Below are 7,453 nucleotides of genomic sequence, written 5' to 3'. Positions count from 1 at the left end.
TACTGTAGCTGGTGCCGAGCTAGCTGTGGAGTTGGGGAACAGAGGGGTTAGACAGGGAGTCAGGAGAACTGTGTTCCTAAGAAAGCCACTTAACTCTTGGGGCCTCGATGGCCTTGAATGCCCAGGGAATCTCTGAGCTGTAAGGACTCTTTTGGCTTTGGGATTCTGTAAATTTTCTCCCTGCAGATTACCTAGTCAGGACTCCTTTATCTTTTGCAAGAGATCTTTGTTTTCACAATTAAAATCAATTTGGGAAAATTCTCAAATTCGGGTAACTTTTTTTTTCATACGTTAATTCTCATTTCAGCAAATTAAGTTTAAAAATGATCTCTCTGGTGGTTTATTAACCGGAGGTGGGGGGGAACCGAGAAGGGGGTCTCTGATTGATCATTGGACAACTGCACTTTCCCCTCTGTAGTCCATTCACAGATTAACCTTTGCAAATGCTGGTTTGGAAATACATTCTTTGTTTGACTTGACATTTGCCCCGTCCCCTACCGCCAAATATTATTAAGGTTTAAAGTTTAGGCATAAGCTAAGCTTTTAGTGATGTTGGGGTATTGACAGCTGGTGAAATTCTTTCCATTTTGGTAACTGGAAAAAAAATAATTAAATTTTATACCAATGTTTATTATTTTGCTTCAATTGTACTCTCAATGAAATTAGCATTTTTTAGCACTCTGGAGGACAAGGGGAGGAAATTCATGAATCTTAGTTGTTAATGAAAAGCATGCAGCTTCCTCATGTGTTTTTTCAGAAAAAACAATAGCATTATAAACTTTCACAAAGGGTTATTTAAAAATGAAGCATTTTCTAACTATCCTAAAGCTGTTAATTATTGTGCAAAACATGTAGGTAAACCATATATTTTATTATTATTATTATTAATTATTTATTCTTAAAGATTTTATTGTTTTAAGTAATCTCTACGCCCAACCTGGGGCTCGAACTCACAACCCCAAGATCGAGAGTCATATGCTCTACCAACTAAACCAGCCAGGCACCCCTAAACCATGTATTTTAAGTATTTTTAAAAGCTATCTTAACATTGGACTATCCCCCTCCCACCCAAAGGTCAAGTTGTATGCAAAATCACTTAAAAGAGAATCAGTCAATAATTTGCAATTGCCAGAAGGAATGTCTCCTTTTCATATTTGAACTATTAAATATCCCTGATGGAAAATCTCATGTTGCCAATTGTGTCCCACAAAATTGTTGGCATTGATGAAAAGCATGATTCCTTTCAGCTTATTCCAGGGTAACTGAAATTTTTACTACTGTTTTTCAGTTGGAGTTTTAGAATATAAAAATTATTTTGCAAGATTTTTCCAGATCATGATGTGCTCTCTGAGAAATCTCTACAGTTCCCTGAAGTAGTAATTGATTCCACTCAAGTGCAGCAATAATTTTATTAAATGGATCTCTAGTGGCCTAGAGGTGTTAACACAAGTTTTTTTGAAGTTATTACACAATTGAGTAACTTTAGAATGGTAGTTCTTAAGATGTGTAACCATGCAGTGGTTCCTCAAGATGCTCTGCCAGTAATTCATTCACTACAAAAATATTTATTGAACTCCTACTGTATCCCCTGGCTGCGGCACTAGAAACAATGAAGAACACAGATAAACTTATCTGGCCTGTTAGAATTTGTAGTTTGGTGGGGAAGCTAAATTAGTAAACAAATGCAAATAAGATTTATACCAATTGATTTATGCAAGTAAAGTAATATAAATCATGATAAAAACAACAGACTTTGAGATAAATAATAAAAAGAACTTTTTCATTTTCATGATTCACAATGCATAGTATGGATTAGAGGCTCAGAATTTCTACTGTAAAGACTTACTTAATCTATTTTCCACAAATTCCCAAATTTATTTTGAGCACTGAAACTTTGTGAGGAATACTTCTTCATAAAATAGAACCATTTTTTGTGAAACTGCTTTTTTGAAACCAAAGGATCCAATGAACATACTTTTTTTGTCAGTGCACATTCATATATTTTAATAGATTTATAAATATACATACCATCTGTTTAAAATAGGTTTAGTTTGAAGACAAAATTATATAGAAACATAAGTACATTTGTATATTTCAATAGATTTATAAGAATATATTTTATGGATATTGTCTGAGGAAAAAATGACAGAATATTTCTAAATCTATTAAAGTATATGAATATGCATCTGTATTAAAAGGTATTTTGTAGAATGTATTTCCATATATAAACATGGTCTAGATAGTTATAATTCTTAATCACTATATAGTTCATTATATTGCATAAAGCCCTACTTGGGACTTGATCTCAGGACCCTAGGGTCATGACCCTAGCCAAAATCAAGATTTGGACACTCAACCAGGCATCCCGGGGAATATTTCTTTATTAAACATTTAAAATGCATATTTTAAGGGATGCCTGGGTGGCTCAGTCAGTTAAGCATCTGACTTCGGCTCAGGTCATGATCTCACAGCTTGTGGGTTCAAGCCCCACATTGGGGCTCTGTGCCAACAGCTCAGAGCCTGGAGCCTGCTTCAGATTCTGTCTTCCAATCTCTCTCTGCCCCTCCCCCACTCATACTCTGTGTGTGTGTGTGTGTGTGTCTCTCTCTCTCTCTCTCTCAAAAAAAAATAAACATTAAAAAAAGTTTTAAATGCATATTTTAAAATCATTTTTACTGTTTTATCATGATAAGTGTATGCTTTAATTCCCATCCCCTGTTTCTCCACACACATTTAAAAATGTGTTTTTTTAAAGACTTTTTAAGGTAATCTCTACACCCTATATGCGGCTTGAATTTATAAACCCTAGATAAAGAGTAACAATGCTCTACTGATGAGCCAGCCAGGCACCCCTAAAAATGTGTGTTTAAAAATAATGAAAAAAATTTTGGTACAAGCAGATTTGATTCTGGATCTCATGGATGACCATCTTATAACTCACAATAACCATGCAATTTCAGATCCCATTTTTTTTTTTTTGCATTTTTTATTACATTGGTACCTAGCAATATTACCCTGTCAAACCTTACTGAGAGAACTCTTACAGCTGACTAAAAAAAAGACAAAAAACCCAATTATAAAATGGATGAAGGATTTCAATACATATTTCTCCAAATAAGATATGCAAATGACCAATAAGATCATGGAAAGATACTCAACATCATTAGTCCTTAGAGAAATGCAAATCAAAACCACATGAGATATCATTTCACATCCACTGGATGGGTGTAATCCAAAAGTCAGTATCATAATATCAATGTTGGCGAGGAAGGGGAGAATTTAGAACCCCTATACATTGCTGATGGAAATGTGAAATGGTGCAGCTACTTTGGAAAACAGTTTGACAGTTCCATTTCTTGGTGTTGAAAACATGTCTACAGAAATACAGAATACAGAAACTTGCACACAAACGTTCATTGCAGTACTATTTAAATAGCTCAGAACCCAATGTCTATCAAGTCTATCAAATAAGGAATGTATAAATAAAAGGTAGTATATCCATATAGGGGATATTATTCACATATTATTATAAAAAGGAATGAAGTACTGATACAATGTGTGGATGAATCTTGACAATGTCTGCTAAATGAAGGCTGCCAGACTCAAAAGCCCATATATTTTATGATTCCATTATATAAGTTGTCCAGAATAGGCAAATCCATACAGACAGAAAATGAATTAGGAATTGCTAATCTACTACCTGGTGAGGAAGGGGTAGGGAATGACCATTTAATGGGTAGGGGCTTACTTTCTGAAATGATGAAAATATTCTGGAATTAAATCATAGTGATGGTTGTACAACTTGGTGAATATACTCAAAACCACTGAATTGTACACTTTAAAATAGTAGACTTTATAGTATGTGAATTATATCTCAATAATTAAAAAAAATAGTAATCAGGGATTGTCTCAACAAAACAAAACAAAATAGGGGCGCCTGGGTGACTCAGTCGGTTGAGCGTCTGGCTTCATGAGCTCAGGTCATGATCTCACAGTTTGTGGGTTCAAGCCCCCTGTCGGGCTCTGTGCTGACAGCTCAGAGCCTGGAGCCTGCTTCAAATTCTGTGTGTGTGTCTCTCTCTCTGCCCCTCCCCGACTCATGCTCTGTCTCTCTCCTTCAAAAATAAATAAAAACATTAAAAAAAATTTAAAAACCCCAAAACCCCCAAAACCTTAATGAGTGAGCAGATGTAGACAATTTCTAACAAGGCATCCCCTTCGAGTGAAGACCAGATAACATTAAATCTGTGCTCTACTAAGGTATATTTAGCGGTTGACAGAAGAGAAAAAAGTGATGGAAGAAATTACTCACTCTTATTTTATTTATTTTATTTTTAAAAATCTCTTTAAAATGTATGTATGTATTTAGAGCACAAGCAGAGGAAAAGGACAGAGGGAGAGAGAGAGAATCTTAAGCAGGCCCCATTCTCAGAAAGGAGCCCAATCAGGGCTCAATTCCATGACCCTGGAATCATGACCTGAGCCAAAATCAAGAGTTGGAAACTCAACCAAATGAGCCATCCAGGCGCCCTACATTTTAATTTATGTATGTTAAACCCTGAAGATCTACAGAGTTATAGTTAGTACCATGCCCACCTTTTACAAGCAGTCATTTAACTTCTATCAAACAATATTGTTCTTTACATTCACTTAATTAGCTTTGAACTTTTTGTGAAAGCCTGTTCTCCCACTTACAATTGTGTGACACAGAACAAGTTGCTCAGTCTGTTGCTGACTCTTGTCTCAGTCTCAATTTCCTCATCTATTAAATGGGTATAATAATAGTGTCCACCTAACAGTGGTTGTTACGAATATTGAATGAGACAGTGTAAGTAAAGAGCCTAGTACTTATTAACTAGTGTAAATGCTAGATATTATTTAACAACTTGCAAACTTGTTTGGTTTTATAGTTGTGTACATGCTCTAAGCATAAGAAATTTATACTAAGTTTTACATTTGAATATATTCTCGTAATTAAAAAGTTTTTTTTTAATGTTTATTTATTTTCAGAGAAATAGAATGTGAGCAGGGGAGGGGCAAAGAGAGAGGGAGACATAGACTCTGAAGCAGGATCCAGGCTCCATGCTGTCTGCACAAAGCCCAACGCGGGGCTTGAACTTATGAACCATGAGATCATGACTTGAACCGAAGTTAGGTGCTTAAGTCCCCCAGGCTCCCCTATTCCTGTAATTTTTAATAAAAAAATGTAAGTCCACAACATGGCTATTGAGGACTTGTCCCCCTTCTTTCTTCTTTAAAAAGATTTCATACTTCAAGTTTGGGAAACACTGGTTTAGAATAAGCTTAGGTTTTTTTGTTGTTGTTTTTTTTTTTTCTCTCCATACATCACTCTATACTCTCCACTACCTCACTGCCATCACTTTTTAAGTCTTAAAATTTAATAAAGATCAACCATACCCAAGTTTAGTCGCCTTGTTCATAGCTTAGAGTTTGAGTTGAAATACTAGTAGGTAAATGAAAAAGGCAGCATGTTGCAGTGCAAATTTGTGGAATAGGAGTTAGAAAGTCTTCAATGACTTACGTGAACTTTTAGCAAGTTGCTTATTACTCTGGGTCTTAGGTATAGTGTCTTGACTACGAAGACTGATCGTCAAGTGCCTTCAAGGTCTAAAATTCTGACATTTTCAGTATACCAACTATTGTTCTGTGATAAGTTGTCATGTCACCTAGTACTTAATAGAGAGATGTGCCTTTCAAGGTGCCAAACTTTCATGTGGTATCACCTAGTTGGAAGGTGATTAGTGGTCTGCCCTTTTCTCATTTGGTATCAGTTTGAATACACAGCAAAATTCTCCAAAGTAGCAGAAGGTAAAATGGTCAGAAGTAGAGAAGATATGGATTATTTAAAGATTGAAAAATTAACTAGAAAATTCACACTTGGCTGCACAGTATTAAAGAGTCATTCCTGATTTTTTTTTTCTTTTTTAACCCATCATATTCTTTTGATATCATTTTAGGCACCATCTTAACAGCCACCATGTAAAATGTTGTAGAAAGTTCTTGTGGTAGCTGGTCTTCAGAGATGGCCTCCCAGTGAATTACACCTTCCGGTATTCATGCCTTTGTGTAGTCTTTCCCCACACTGAACCTGGGCTGGCCCCATTTAACAAATAGACTGCAGTAGTGGTGATGCTTTGTGACTTCTAAGGATAGAACACAAGAAGCCTTGTAGCCTCTGCCTTGGTTTCTTAGAACTCTTATTCTGGGGGAAGCAAGCAGCCATTTGAAATTTACCTTGAGACCACCATGCTGTGAGGAAACCCAATCTAGACTCATTGAGAGCCCACATAAAGAGACAGACACCTGACCAGTCTGCCCAGTTAAGGTGTAAATCATGTGAGGGAAGAAGCTGTCTTGGATGTCCAACACAAAACATCAGATGAAGTCAGCCCCAGCTACCACCGGATGATGAAAGCATGAAAGACTCCAAAGGAGAATCACCAGAATGAGGTCAGTCAACTCACAGAACTGTGAGAAGTAAACAATTGTTGTTTTATACTGTCAATATTGGGGCAAGTTGTTATGCAGTGGTACAGTAGCTTGTTTAAGGACCAAAAAAAGTTCATTTTCTTTTTGATCAGTAATACCCATTTTACATCTCTCTCATAAGAACTCCTTAAAAAATATCTCCATTAGCACTTTTTTTCAGGAGACTATTTCTTTCTTTGTTTTATTATTTTAAAAAAATCACAAAGACATTATTTCATGGTTTCATGTCATTTCATCATTTTTTAATGCCTGGTTTAAGATGTAGGTTTCCGGAATAATTGAGTTATCTCCAACATTACAAATCCTGTCATTAATACTCATGAAAGAAATCAGCTTCAAGAAACAAAACCCAAGTGCTAGTTCTATAAACATAAATGTTTGGCCCTATGACTATAAAGGGATCAGAGAAGATTAGGAAAGGAAGAGATATAAAACAGGAGTCTATTTTATAATCACTTTTATTTTTTTAAAGTTATTTTTAACCTAGTTTATTTATTTTAAAACACATTTAAGTAAAATTGTAATGCACTTTGAAATGTTGGAATTTTATCACTGTAAATCCAACTATCTCTAAAAAAGATATGGCCATTTCATTTTATACAAATGTTATAAGAACTGACCACAGCATTTATACATGACAATTGTTTTATAATACTTAATTTCCTATAACACTCCAAAATAAATTCTATTTATGTCAAAGGGTCAAAATTTAAGTCATATGATAAAGAAAATCAGATAAAACCGAAGTGAACATTAGTCATATTTCTAGTGGGGAAAGGATTCTTTATGTTTGAATAAATGGAAGCAATCCCAAAGATAAAGAATTATAATTTCAACTAAATAAGAGTTAAAGTTCTGTGTTTTTAAAAAACATACACTGAGGGGAAATGTTTGCTGTAACTTAACAAAAGATTAATGTCAAATATTTAAATAGCTCACACAA

The 7,453-nt window shown here is 35.0% G+C and overlaps 1 protein-coding gene across 10 annotated transcripts in view; it reads left to right on the top strand.

The window, feature by feature from the left end:
• The window catches only part of FAM237B (family with sequence similarity 237 member B), a 167,725-nt gene that overhangs the window by 125,181 nt on the left and 35,091 nt on the right, over positions 1-7,453 (top strand). The window contains exon 12 of one of the 10 annotated variants that reach the window (XR_008420546.1): positions 5,979-6,565. The exons of the other annotated variants lie outside the window; for them this stretch is intronic. The gene's annotated coding sequence lies outside the window, so the exon portion shown is untranslated. Of the gene's footprint in view, positions 1-5,978; positions 6,566-7,453 lie in introns of those variants that run through there. 10 annotated transcript variants of the gene reach the window in all.

Source organism: Panthera pardus, unplaced genomic scaffold (genome assembly GCF_024362965.1).
Source record: "Panthera pardus isolate Hobbes unplaced genomic scaffold, ASM2436296v1 HiC_scaffold_8, whole genome shotgun sequence".
Taxonomy (NCBI): Eukaryota; Metazoa; Chordata; class Mammalia; order Carnivora; family Felidae; genus Panthera; species Panthera pardus.
This window is presented reverse-complemented; position numbering and strand designations above follow the sequence as displayed.